The sequence below is a fragment of the Ostrea edulis genome, chromosome 4 (assembly GCF_947568905.1).
Source record: "Ostrea edulis chromosome 4, xbOstEdul1.1, whole genome shotgun sequence".
In the NCBI taxonomy this organism is placed as follows: Eukaryota; Metazoa; Mollusca; class Bivalvia; order Ostreida; family Ostreidae; genus Ostrea; species Ostrea edulis.
In genome coordinates this window covers 89,096,181-89,110,275 of record NC_079167.1, presented here as the reverse complement: position 1 = coordinate 89,110,275, position 14,095 = coordinate 89,096,181, and the positions used below count along the sequence as shown (strand labels likewise).

At 36.6% G+C, this 14,095-nt stretch overlaps 1 pseudogene; it reads left to right on the top strand.

Moving 5' to 3' along the window:
- Positions 1–2,006: 2,006 nt before the first annotated feature.
- Positions 2,007–14,095, top strand: part of LOC125668307 (uncharacterized) — a 15,039-nt pseudogene continuing 2,950 nt past the window's right edge.

The window sequence follows — 14,095 nt, the reverse complement described above, 5'->3', positions numbered from 1 at the left end:
TTTTGGTCAAAATGTTTTCATATGTGTTATGGACAAGTTCAAAGGTTAGGGTCAATCTTGTCCACTTAGTGTCTTGAGCACCCTTTGCTTGACAGATATCACTTGGCAAACTCGCTAAGAAGTATATATCCCCTATTGCCACTAAGTCAAAGGTCAAGCTACCCTGGTCATAAGAAAATATCTCGTGAACCCTTTGCATGAGACATCAAGTTTGGAACACTGGTACACCCTAAATAGTAGATACTCCACCCTTTCCGTTGGTCAAAATATCTTATATGTATGGCAAGCCCTTTTACTATTTATTCGTAAAATAAGATATCTCTTTAAATAAGAGATATATCTCTATTGGTTAAAGAGATATCTCTGTAAGTTAGGGATATATCTTTTTACGCTAGGGAGATATCTCTTTAACCAAAAGAGATATCTCTTGTTTAAAGAGATATCTCTTTAAACAAATGAGATATCTCTTTACGTTGGGAGATATCTCTTTCTCTTTGAGAGATATTTCTTTTGTTTAAAGAGATATCTTTTTAAACAAATGAGATATCTCTTTACGCTTGGGAGATATCTTTCTCTTTGAGACATATCTCTCAAAGCTAGAGAGATATCTCTCAGAGAGAAAGATATCTCTCTAGCGTAAAGAGATATTTCTCTATCGATGTAAAAAGAGATATCTCTTTAAGTTAGAGAGATATCTCTTTAAATTTTCAAAAAGAGATATCTCTTTAACAGTATGTTATCTTATTTATTTTTTATTAATTTGTGAAACAACATATACTGTCAAAATCTGAGGGGAGGGATGACAAAGCCGGGGAAAAAGATGGTGCCAACAGGCGCTTGCTTGATATTTTTATTAAAACTTACTATGCAAATTATCAAGCAAGCGCCTGTTGGTACATTCATCCACAAAATACACCGTGTAAAACTACGTAATAATGCTTTAGTATGAGGTATCAATATGAAATGGTGGATTCTGAGGATGACTTCCTGTTCTCTCTGTAATTTCTGCATCCCTTGTTCATAATAAGCCTTTTGATTTTGCAAAAATGTTGACCTCCTCATAACATTATTGCATAATATATTTTCCGTTTTCCGTTCCGTCATCCGTTCCATTTTCCGTTCCGCGTTTTAGCAACACCCCATCCATCATGATAAGATTTGCTTTCGCAGGCTTCCGTCCTTAAGTATTCAAACTAATAAAAATATTGGAAAGAGATATCTCTTTCTCTTTGAGAGATATCTCTTTTTCAACGATTAAAGAGATAGAGATATATCTTATACTTTGAGAGATATCTCTCTAGGAATTCTTAGAGAGATATCTCTTTAAGTGAAGGACATATCTCTCAAAGTAAAAGAGATATCTCTCAGAGTAAAAGAGATATCTCTTGAAGTGAAAGAGATATATCTTTAAGTGAAAGAGATATCTCTTAAAGTATAAGAGATATCTCTCTAAGTGAAAGAGATATCTCTTAAAGTGAAAGAGATATCTCTTTAAGTGTAAGAGATATCTCTTAAAGTAAACGATATATCTCTTTAAGTGTAAGAGATATCTCTTAAAGTAAAAGAGATATCTCTCTAAGTGAAAGAGATATCTCTTATTTACAGAGCTATCTCTTAAGATTAAGCGATAGCTCTCATTTTAAAGAGATATCTCTTTAATTTAAAGAGATATCTTATTTTTCGAATAAATAGTAAAACGGCTTGCCATATCTATGACTCCAATCAATTAGGAAAGTGTGTGTCAAACCAGGCGTAATAATCTAAATTATACATGTATTTAATCCACAGTCTATTGACCCGTACATCCGAGTTTCACACGTCAACGTTCTCTGAGATGTGTCTTGTAGAAAATAAACCCTTCTTACTAGTTTACAAGGACTCCATATCAGGATGACAATTTAGAAACTGCAGAATATATATTCTCTATGGTGTAAGAGAAGTGCCCAAATTAACCGGATACAATCCCCTCATACTCTATATCATTAACAGACGGCGACACGCGTACTTAGTCATTCACATTAATTGCCTAAGTGTAACTAAACAGCTTTATAAACAGCCATTAGGCCTACTCGTATTTCATTCAGATTTTTTCTAATCGGAATACAAAACAGGCAAGTGGCCAAGAGCTTGGTCTATAAATAACAGTAATGAATGCTTTGGAATTTCCATGCCGGGTATTTCTTTCAGTTCAGAAGAAACCAGGAATCCTGGGTGCATGGCTGCATGTACATATATGTAAGGAATTTCAAATGTTTCATTCACCCGAGAATGGTGTGTCGCTTTGAGATTATGAATTGGTTTGGAGGACGACCCAATTCCCTGTCTTCATATATCGGGAATGAATCATAAACAGATTCCCAGAAGTGTTGACGATATATTGAAATGACAGAGAAAGACGAGGGATTGCGCATCAACAGACTAAAATTTCCACGATATTCAGGGTGGCTGTACATGAAAGAAAATGTTTTTACTTACACGAAACTGTGGTGTGTTTTGAGCCATGGGTATCTTCATTACTACAAGTAAGTATATAAGCAAATACTATATAGAAGCAAGCAATCGATGGCATAACTGAATATTGAGCGAGGCCTTTTGTTGATTAAATTGATTTTTGTCAGGGACTGGAGACAAAGGTTCTCTTCAAAGAAAATACCCCTCCAAGGTATCCAAGTACAAGACAAGGGGTGGGCGTGGCACTCCTCGAGGTTCCGAGTTGGGGACCTGGAACTGAGTACTTCGGATTTAACACAAGGAAATCAGTGGCTATTCTATTTAAAGAACTCGGCAGTAGGTATGTAAATAATATATACACATAATAATGTGCACAGTAAATAATAAATGGCAACCATGCACGTGGCGATATTTTGAATCAATATTTAAACAGCCCTATTGTTTGTCTGTGCTGTGGCTATCGAGGCGAAGTGTAGATCTATATATTTTGATTTTGATCAGACTTTTAACGAGCAGCTGACCTAGCTGGGAATTCCATAAACGTCAAATTAGTTTCTTGTAGAAATATTGTTTATTATTAAATTTTGTGTTCGGTAACATATGTATTGAATGTACTAACAAATATAAATATCTAGGAGTAATATTATCCTCCTGTGGTTCATTCAAGGAAGCAAAATCTGATCTATACAATAAAGCTCTTAAGACCTCATTCAAACTTTATAAAGACATCAAATCTATCGATCCACCAATTAAAACATTTTTGCATCTTTTTGACCATATGGTAAAACCCATCGCCGTGTATGGCTGCGAGATATGGGGAACACTTTCAACACGCATGCTGGAAAAAGACAGAAATTTATATATATGATATCTTTAAAAATTGGGAGGTAGAAAACCTGAATATTAAGTTTTGTAAACATCTACTGGGTGCCGGTAAAAGAAGTACTAATATTGCAATAATCTCTGAATTGGGTAGATATCCTATGTTCTGCTCTATAATCCAAAGTATTTTACTATCATTGGCACAGACTTGAGAATTGCCCAGAATCATCCCTGTTATACAGTGCTTATATAGAGAATATCAATCTGAATTCATAGAATATAAATTGTTGGTACAAAAACATTAATTACTTTAAGGAAAAAATGGGCATTTTGGTACCCAATTGCAAAAATCTCAAATTCTCATTTTTCAAAAAACAAATGAAGAATCAGGTACGGAAACAATTTTTACTTTACTGGTCAAAACGACGTGAAGAGGGTCAGAAATCAGGAAAACTCACAACATATTTTTCGTATAAAGAAAACTTTACTATGGAAAGTTATATATTTTTAGAATCCCTAGAATTAAGAAAAACTCTATGTAGATTTCGAATTAGTGCACATGACCTTCGAATTGAAAGAGGAAGATATGAATTTACAAAAACCAATTCTGGCCAGAAGATTTCTTTAGAAAGAAACAAAAGAATATGTGAATTATGTAACCTTAATTGTGTTGAAGATGAATTTCATTTCCTTACTGATTGTCCATTCTATGTTGAAGAGAGAAATATGTTTTTTAATGGTATATACAAGCTCAACAAAAATTTTATCTATCTAACAAATAAGGACAAATTTACTTGGTTGATGATTAATGAAGACAAACCAGTAATTGTCAAATTGAGTGAATATTTAGTGCAAACTTTCAGAAAAAGAAGTGATGCTTTAAAACTGCAAAAATCATTATAGTTTATTATTCATATATTGGTATAATACTGATACTGTCCATCTACTTGTATATATACATGATTAGCAATTCATATATGTATATACTTGTTTCCCCAACATGCTGCATCCACATGCAGTCTATGTAACCTGTAGTTAATGTTGTAAACTTTCTTTCTTTTTTGAATTTCCTTCTTTATAAACTGTCTTAATGTTATGCCCTCTGGGCCCAAAATTGGAATAAACTTATCTTATCTTATACTTTCAATTTCATCTCTTCTTTTTTCTTTAAAAGTTTGAGGGCATATATCACACGATATATGCCCGGAAACATTCCGGCCCGTCACAATCAGATTTCTACGCCGTTAATTTTCAATTTTTTCGTGTTTTTCGTCTTTTACTCATTTAAACCAATAAAGAAATTGTTAAAAATAAAATTATTGTTAGTTTCTATATGAAATTGAAAGTATATAATAAAAAGGTTATAGACTTTGTATGGGAAATATGACGACCTCGTTTTTTGTCGTGGACGGACCGAGCTGCTCGGTGCTCGGTCCGTCTACACGCCAAAAAACCCGGTCGTCATATTTTCCCATACAAAGTCTATAACCTATAATTACATCTGGTAATACATTGTATTATCGAGGTTAAAATTCCACCCACGGCCAAATGAAGACTAACGTGGTTCTTTTTAGAGCGATTTTCAACTCGATGTATTTAGTTGGTGTGCTATATATGATACATGTTATAGTATATATCAAAATGTTTGACGTTAAAGAATGCAAATATAAACCAACCTGACCAAATATACCAATCAGATGCCTCAAATGTTATCAAATACATTATATACCAACCTAATGCCTCAAGTCTTACTAATACCTCATATTTAATTAACAAACAAACCAAATGCCTTAAATCCGATCTAATACAGCAACCAAATGCCTCAAGCATCAAAACCTGGTATAACAACCAAATGCCCAGAATCTTAAAAAAATGTAAATACTTCAACCATATGCCTCAGATTTGATGTTAAGTATTAATAAAGAACAATTAAAGTCAAAGTTTCCAAGAAATTGAACGGCTTTGGCTGGATCACTTTAGAAGAGAATTATTCCTTGAGAGGACATGTCAGATATGACCATTTTTACATGGAGCAACATTTTTAAAAGTTAACTGTGTGAAAAAGTAAATTTGATTATGCCCCCCCCCCCCCCTTCAAAGAAGAAGGCATATTGGTTTGCACCTGTCGGTCGGTCGGTAGATCACATGTTGTCTGCTCAATATCTTGAGAACCATTCACTTTCAAGATCGTAATGATATTTCATATGTAGGTTGGTTATGAAAAGAAGAGGATCCCTATTGTTTTTCAGGTCAAAGGTTAAAGGTCAAGGGTCAATCTACTTTGGACATAGGAATATACTGTCCGCTCAATATCTTGAGAACCCTTTGATTGACAGACATCAGACTTGGTACACTGGTACATCTTAAGGAGTAGATGACCCCTATTGATTTTGAGGTCACATGGTCAAAGTTCAAGGGTTAAACTGGACATAGGAATATATTGACCACTCAATGTCTCGAGAATACTTTGCCTGACAGACATCAAACTTGGTACACTGGTATATCTTTAGAAGAAGATGGCCCCTCAAACTCCCCGTCGAGGCCTCATTACATTACTGGACATAGGAATATACTGTCCGCTCAAAATCTTGAGGAACCCTTTGCTTCACAGACATCAAACTTGTTACACTGGTTTATCTTTAGGAGAAGCCGACCCCTATTGATTTTCAGATCACATGGTCAAAGGTCAAGGGTCAAACTGGACATTGGAATATACTGTCTGCTCAATATCTTGAGAACCCTTTGCTTCACAGACATCAAACTTGGTATACTGGTACATCTTCAGGAGAAAATGACTATTAATGATTTTGAGGTCACATGGTCAATGGTCAAGAGTCATACTGGACATAGGAATATACTGTCCGTTCAATATCTTGAGAACCCTTTGCTTGACAGACATCAAACTTGGTACATCTTCAGGAGTTGATGACCCCTATTGATTTTTAGGTCACATGATCAATCCACACTTGACATAGGAAGATATTGTCTGCTCAATATTTTGAATTGATGATACTACTCTCAATTAAATGATGTGTGTGTGTAGAACCCTTTTCAATTTTGCACCATGGGGGGCATATGTGTTTTACAAACATCTTTTGTTATTTCTTATTTTCATCTGGTCATATAAAAATTGTACGTTAATCCATGGAGGGATGTTCAAATCAAAGGTTTCAAGTTCATGTACATGTAATCTATTTTTAGAATTGTGTTCATTATGTCTTCCCTCTTTCAGGGGGAGAGATATTGTTTTTATATTTTTCGTCCGTCCGTCTGTCCATCTGTCACAAAATATTGTGAACGCTGCTCCTCCTATATGGTTTATCTGATTGTCTTGAAACTTTGTACAGTGTTTCATTGCCATTTGCAGGTATGCATATTGGTGGGACAGGAGGATCAAATTATTTTCCTTAAAGTTATGGTGGATCTGAGAGGGATAGAAGATGTAAAATAGCTTGTGAACATTTCTCCTCCTATATGGCTTATCGGATATATTTGAAACTTTGTACAATACTTCATTGTCATTTGTATATGTGCATATTGTTGGGACAGGAGAATCCAATTATTTTCCTAAATGTTATAGTGGATCTAAGAGGGTTGGAGAATGTTAAAATAGTGAACGCTTCTTCTTCTATATGGCTTATCCGATAGACTTGAAACTTTGTACAATGCTTCATTGCCATTTGCAGATGTGCATATTACAGGGACAGGAAGGATGCAATTGTTGTCCTTAAAGTTATAGTGGATCTGAGAGGTGGAGGGTGTAAAACAGTTTGTGAACACTTCTCCTATGTGGCTTATCGGAGTTCATAGTGTCTTATGTTCCTGTTTATGCTTTCTCCTCCATACCACGTAGTACATTAAGAGGAGGAGGTTTCATTTGGAGCACTTCCAATTTGGGGAGCTGGGGGAGACATTTGTTTTTCATAAAAACAATCTCTAGTTATTATTATACCCCCGCAACAAAGTTGTGGGGAGTATACTGGAATCAGGTTGTCCGTCCGTCCGTCCGTTCGTAGATGCAATGGTTTCCGGGCTCTAAAGCGTTGCCCTTTCCACCTACAGTAACCATATCATACACATGGACTACCCATGGGATGAAGATGTTCCCTATCGAATTAGGGGTCAAAAGGTCAAAGGTCAAGCGCACTGGACATCGATGTAGCAATATGGTTTCCGGGCTCTAACGCGTTGCCCTTTCCACTTACAGTCACCATATCATACATATAGACTACCCATGGGACGAAGATGTTCCCTATCAACTTTGAGGTCAAGAAGTAACAAGTCAACCGCATTCCTAGAGAAGAGACTATGCAAGGTTTTGTCATGCTCTTTCTTTTCTACACTCAGGAAAGAGGTAATTTATACCTATTTTAAAACAACACCCTTTTGGATATTGGGGTAAGTGGGGGTGGGGGGGGGGGTGGGGGGAGGTTCTTAGTGAGCATTGCTCACAGTACCTCTTGTTTAGAAGTGCAGAACGTCAGGTCAGTTGTGCTTGTTCAGGAAATGGGGAAGACCTTTGTATGTGTACGTCTAGATGCAGACTTGTTACATAGCGCTGCAAAGTGGACTAGAAGAAATTAAGTCAGTCTGACATTTATAAATGCAGCCATAAAGAGCTTCAAAGAAACCAAAGATATGGTAACTCAATCCTTGCTCATGACTTGGTAATCATTTTACAGCTGGGACAGAGAACATAGAAGCCGCTGTAGACGCCTGTCGTAATTTGATCGTGGAGACGCGCTTACGGTCGGATTACCCGCCCCTGATCCTCCGACTGTTGGGAGTCATGACTATTAGCAAAGACGCCACGACCAGCAAAACCGAAGTCTTCGAACTCTCGGAGTATCTCTGTAGCAAGAGGTAAGGGGAAAGGGGGTGGCATTTTATATGTTCTATCCACAGGTTATATTGGGGGGAAGGTGTTTTTTCTTCGTATGCAAAATTGGAAAAGGTATCAGAAATTGAACGATTTGTATTCAAGTGTCATTGTCGCTAGCCACGTTTACTGAGTCCGGTAGTACATTTGACGTAGTGTAAACGGAGACAATAGGCGTGGCTTGCGACGATGTATAAGTGTGTGCAAATTAAGATAATGGTGATGTAATTACTGGTTTTGATATACTATTATTAGGTTCGGTCACGTTTTACCCAATCTGTACAAGTCCGTGTTTGAGGAGCTGAAGCTACAGTGTGTCACGGATGACATGTTGACACAGTGCAGTAAGGAGGATCACGTGGACGATGGTTGGATGCTACTATATCTCATAAGGCGTCTCCTCTGGAGATTTGCATTTGCTAGCAGACGCTTTGCTCTGCAAATGACGGAGACTTGTTACGTGGATTACTTGTTGTCAGATCTTGACCATCTGTCCCAGACAAATTTCTCAAACTGGAATGTAAGATTTTGAAAGCCCAATCTATGTAGATATATTTCAGATGCAAATTCATACTTTAATGCTCAATGCTATTCTTAGATTATCGCTTTTTTATGTACTGCTTTTCAGGAAGGCAACTATCTTCTGTTTTCGAGCTTGAATTGCCTACAGCAGTGCGCAAGGACGAATCGTATGAAAACTGCTTTTTATAAAGCAAACGCTCACACCATTATTGGAAACATTCGCCAAAGAAGCAGTTCTAAAAGTACATACCATGGTTTCAGAATTGTTTGTGGGCATTAAATTTCATTGAATTGTCAAAAACTAGAGTACTGTCCTTGATACACATTTTCTTGGAAAATTAATCTACGATCTTCTAAGGAGCAGAAATTATCTTTTGTTATAGATTTCATAATCTGATGCTAACACAAAAACGCAAAATTCATACTTGACGACAAATGACGAAATTCATTATTTCGTGGTTGTAATGACATAAAGCTAAACCTTATACAATTATTTCAATCAAAAGATAGATACAGGTACATTTACTATTAAAGATGCTTTGCTGAAATTAACAGTAAAGACCAGGAAATTCATTTAACTACAGATTGCAGTATATACATATGCTCATTTGCATTAGCTTGCTCCTATCATAATAGTTTGTTCTTTACAACCAAATGATTTTCATCCCTTGTATAGTTTGACATTTTGAAAAAAAATAATAGTGAGGCCCTAATATGCTCTCTCTCTCTCTCTCTCTCTCTCTCTCTCTCTCTCTCTCTGTTTATGTAAGACTCCAAAGTACGATGGTCACGCCAAAGTGCGATGGTCCCTCTCCTATATCACGCGACGCTAAAGTGCAAGGGACTGACAAGCCAAAGTGCGATGGTCTGACACGTCAAAGTCCGATGCAATCGTAATTACTCGGTTATTTCCGTAACCGCAAATGGTTACGGAAAATGACGAGCGCGTGATCCGATTGAGTCCGATGGTGCGGGGATAACGTCAAACTCCCCGTCGAGGCCTCATTACGTCACCTACGAATAGACCATGTGACGCAGTGAGTCCGCGATTATCACGCAGGTAAATAACACTAAAGAAGTAGTTCGCAGTTAAAAGTTTGAAAATATTGATATTAAGAGCATTAATATAAAAGTATGGATTTTATTTTAAACATAAAATGATCAAAAGATCATTAAAAAGTAGGGAGACTCTGTTCAAATTATTGTGTAAAGTAATGAACTTGATGTTTACGTTCTTGTTTTGAAAGTTGTTTACGTTTGACGTTATGTTTTTTCGTCATTCTACAGTGACGTCACAGTATACGCGGCCTAAGAAATCGCTATCCCATAATGCCTAAGTGGAAGAGTTTGTTTGTGAGCAAACGAACTCTGGTGGAAGTTTGGGGATAACGTTTGTGAAGTCATGTTATTATGACGTCATTCGTAACGTCTTTCAAAATCAAACCGAAGAAATGCAACGTCAGTTCGCCCCAAACGAAGGTTTTTCTGCTGGGACCAATGTCTTCGGGGTATTTGAGGAAGGCACAGGTGATTGGCATTGACGATATCAAGGACAAGGTTTACACTGAACATTGAGGACTTTTGAGAACGGCAAAGCACTCTATACGGTTTCACGTTTGAAGATTTTGTGGTTAAGAACACGACAACTAAATGATAATGAAATAAGTTATTATCATTTTGCATGGATTTTGCATTGATATTTTGGTGAAACACCACACTGTTGGTACAGTCTGTACCAAACACGGTGTCCATTCAGTTTTGCATACCAACGGACTTCGGCGTGTCACACCATCGCACTTTGGCGCATGAGTGAGGACTATTGCACTTTGGCGTGTCACACCATCGGATAGTACGAAATATCTGACGTTTACGTGGGTTTTTTTATGATTTTAATTTTTACCGTGCCAGGTAAAAATTAAAATCATAAAAAAGCCACGAAAACGTCAGATATTTCGGACAAACCATCGGGGTTTGGCGCAGACTATCGCAATTTGGAGTCCCATCGCACGTTAGAGTCTTACATATATATATTCATGGTTAAGATTACATTATATTTTGACCGCGTATTCAATAATGAACATTGATACCATTCGTAAAATCTAGGAACATGGCGCCAGGAGCTAATTAGCGCAGAACATAATCAGTTTCTTGTGTATACTAAAGTTATCTATGTTTTGAATACAAATCATTGCTCCTTTAAAACTAGTTATTGAACAACAGCTAAAAAAATAATTTTACAATATAATTGTTCTATGTATTTTAGAAATAAAAATGGCCACCCTACTTACACTTTCACACATGCTCCATGAAGAAGACTATCGTCTGCTGACAATAGATGAAGATTTCATGACCTATTTCCTGGACTTGATCAAGAAGGCCATCGCAAATGGAAATCACTTCGTAGCAATATGTTCTAATGTTGGACATTTGACGGAAATCAGAGAAATGTTCGACGCTTTCTCCAAGGTGTATCTTCTGAAAGACAATCAAGAAGTCATCGATAAAATTAATAAGGAAGAGCTAGCGCTTCATATTTTACATATTTTGAAAAAAGCCGATGTTGATGAAAAACTATTTGCTCTTCAAATGATGAGGTCAATGTGCACTTTCAAAATTGGAAAAGCAATTTTTCAGGTAAGTTGGCACCATTCATGTAAAAGTGCCCTTTCTACTGCAGATACTTAACTATAGAGCTCCACAGCTCCACTGTATAATAATCAATACGAAGGTGTGTCCATTTCCATGGTTATGGATGACGTCACTGGTTCCATAGTGGAGCTCTATATTAAAGTATCTGCGCCAAAAAGGTCAACTGGTACCGTTGGAGGTCACATGACTATACTGGTACTTTGACATGTTCATTGGAATACAGAAACAATACTGATCAATAAATTTTGTCAATGCTATTTTTCAGAATCAGCTTCATGGTATTCTGAATGAAGTAGCCATTCTTACGAAACATGATGATTTGCATGTGAGCAAACAAGCTGACATTATATATGAATATCTCAAACCAAAGGGTATGCTAAACTTTAAGAATGGATTTGCTTCTTTTTTCTTAATCATTTCTTGAACAATTTAATCGTAACTTCTGCGGGTGACTGAGTGAACTACTGCAAGCCAGGAGATATAGTAATTCTTGCATTCAGTGGAGAATGTACAGTGCCCGCATAATAGTACATCTCATATCTCATTTTGATAATGGGACAGAAAATAAATTGAAATGGAAAGTTAAAACAAATGGCAATGTGGTTACTTACTCGTATTTATTGCACAGGAGGATGGAACAAGCTGTCCAGGAAAGGAGAAAAGTTGGAAGAACTATACTTACAAGCACTCACAGAGGGCAGCACGTTCGACAGAACGGTTCGCGTCATGTTCGTAGGTCACAAAGGCGCGGGAAAAACCACTTTGTGCAGACGATTCCTAGGGGAAAACATAACAAGCATTCGAAGCACTGAAGGAATTGATGTCTACATTGAAAAATTTACTGTAGATCTTGAAACGCGAAAGTGGACCATTGATGTAGAAGGTAAATCTATGTGTTATCTTCATAATTGTATATATTCCTATGATAGTAATTCCTGTATCTCATAATGTGTTTTAAGTCATGATAATAATATTTTTTCTACATTCCCGGCTTTTCGGTCGCGGCTTAGATTAATTTTGAAAGTAGTACAATATTCTAATTAACGCTAGTTGTATTGTACATACAATTTACTGGTATACGTACAGGCTATGTATTTGTTAGACGCTGTACAATTTTCAATGGATTTTGGTATAAAACATATATAGGGCTAACCTGAATTCTACATTGGCAAAGCTTGCAGCGAGTAAAACATTTTTCCTAAGTAAATCGAACGTTTCTAAGTTAACGGTAGTCGCGTACTTGAGATGTTGTCGATACAATACAATATATTTACTTACGTAGAAAAGCCAGTCCAGAGGATTGAATGGTAATGATCAGTTTTGTTTCTCCAATTTTAATCTGTAGGTGACCCTCTGGAAAACAGTAGGTCAAAAATATCTTGTGGAGTGAAGCATTTTGAAGATTCAAAGCTTCAAGATTCTGAGGTCGAGTCTGAGCAAGAATTCCATCAACCACTTGACTTTTGTCATCAGATAAGTGATGATACAGAAAATGAAATGGCAGAAACTTCTGTTCCACGTGTCGATATTGTTGGGTCTGGTTCCGGAGGAAGTGATGTCCAACGTGATGATGACAGCAGTACCAAAAGGGAGGAAGAAAGAAAGGAATCTAACGTAGAACAAATATATACTAGGGAAAGCACCAAAACTGAGAGGTCTAAAAACCATAGAAGAAAACGTGAGGAGAAACTTTGAAATAGAAGCAAACGTCATTTTTTCCTAACAAATCTGCTCACATTTCTATGTGGGATTTCGCGGGGGAAGACGTGTTCTATGCCACACATCATGTTTTCCTGTCGCCTGATGCAGTATACTTGATTGTGATTGACCTTAGTAACTCAGAAACAAATAATGTTATCGAAATAGGTAGGTTCCTTATTGTTATTCTTTTTATAGCTATGTATCAACAGTTTTTCAGACTTCTGATGATTTTCAAGAATTTTATTTCGATGATTTTAGAAAAGGCAAGATTTTGGTTGAGGTCAATTTTGACCTATGCTAAGGTCAAGGACACAAACATGGGCTGTGGATTTCGCTTACCACCAGTCATATTTGTCGTCACCCACAAAGATAAACTACCAGGGGAAGTGAGTGGCTTTCTGTTGTAAATATTTATTCTTCTTATTATATAAAACTGTATTTCAATTACTCTAAAAATCTCTTTTGTACAATTTGAAAGAATGAAGAAGAAAAAGAAAGACGTTGCGCATAGTTACCTAGCAGATGTTCTCAATTTACCAGAACTACGAGGGATAGATCCATCCTTCATTCGTGGAAAAATTTGTTGTGGACAACACATACTTATATTATGATCCTGAAATAGAGAACCTGAAAGAATGTATTGTAGAATCTGCTAGAGTTCAGCCCAATTGGGAAAGAGAAATTCTCTTCAATGGGTGGCTGTTGAACGTGAACTATCAGTTCTGAAGAGTCGGAAAATCAAGTTTATAACAGTTGAGGAATTGCAAAATCATCTGGGAAATTGTGAAGTAACTTCGTCAACTGTCCAAAATCTGGAGAGGGTTCTTGATCATTTTCATTTGAAAGGTTTTATCATATTCTTTTCTGGATCTGAAAAGTTAGGAAATTACATATTCATTGATCCTCAATGGATAGTTAATGCTTTTTAAACAGTTGATTACTACGCCTTGTGGTGAAAAGAAATTTGAGAACGAGACAATCCGGAAGCAATGGAACCTGTTATACGAAGAGGAAAACTCACACCAGAATTTGCTAGGGAAATTTTCAGATTAAGTGGAGATGATCAATTGG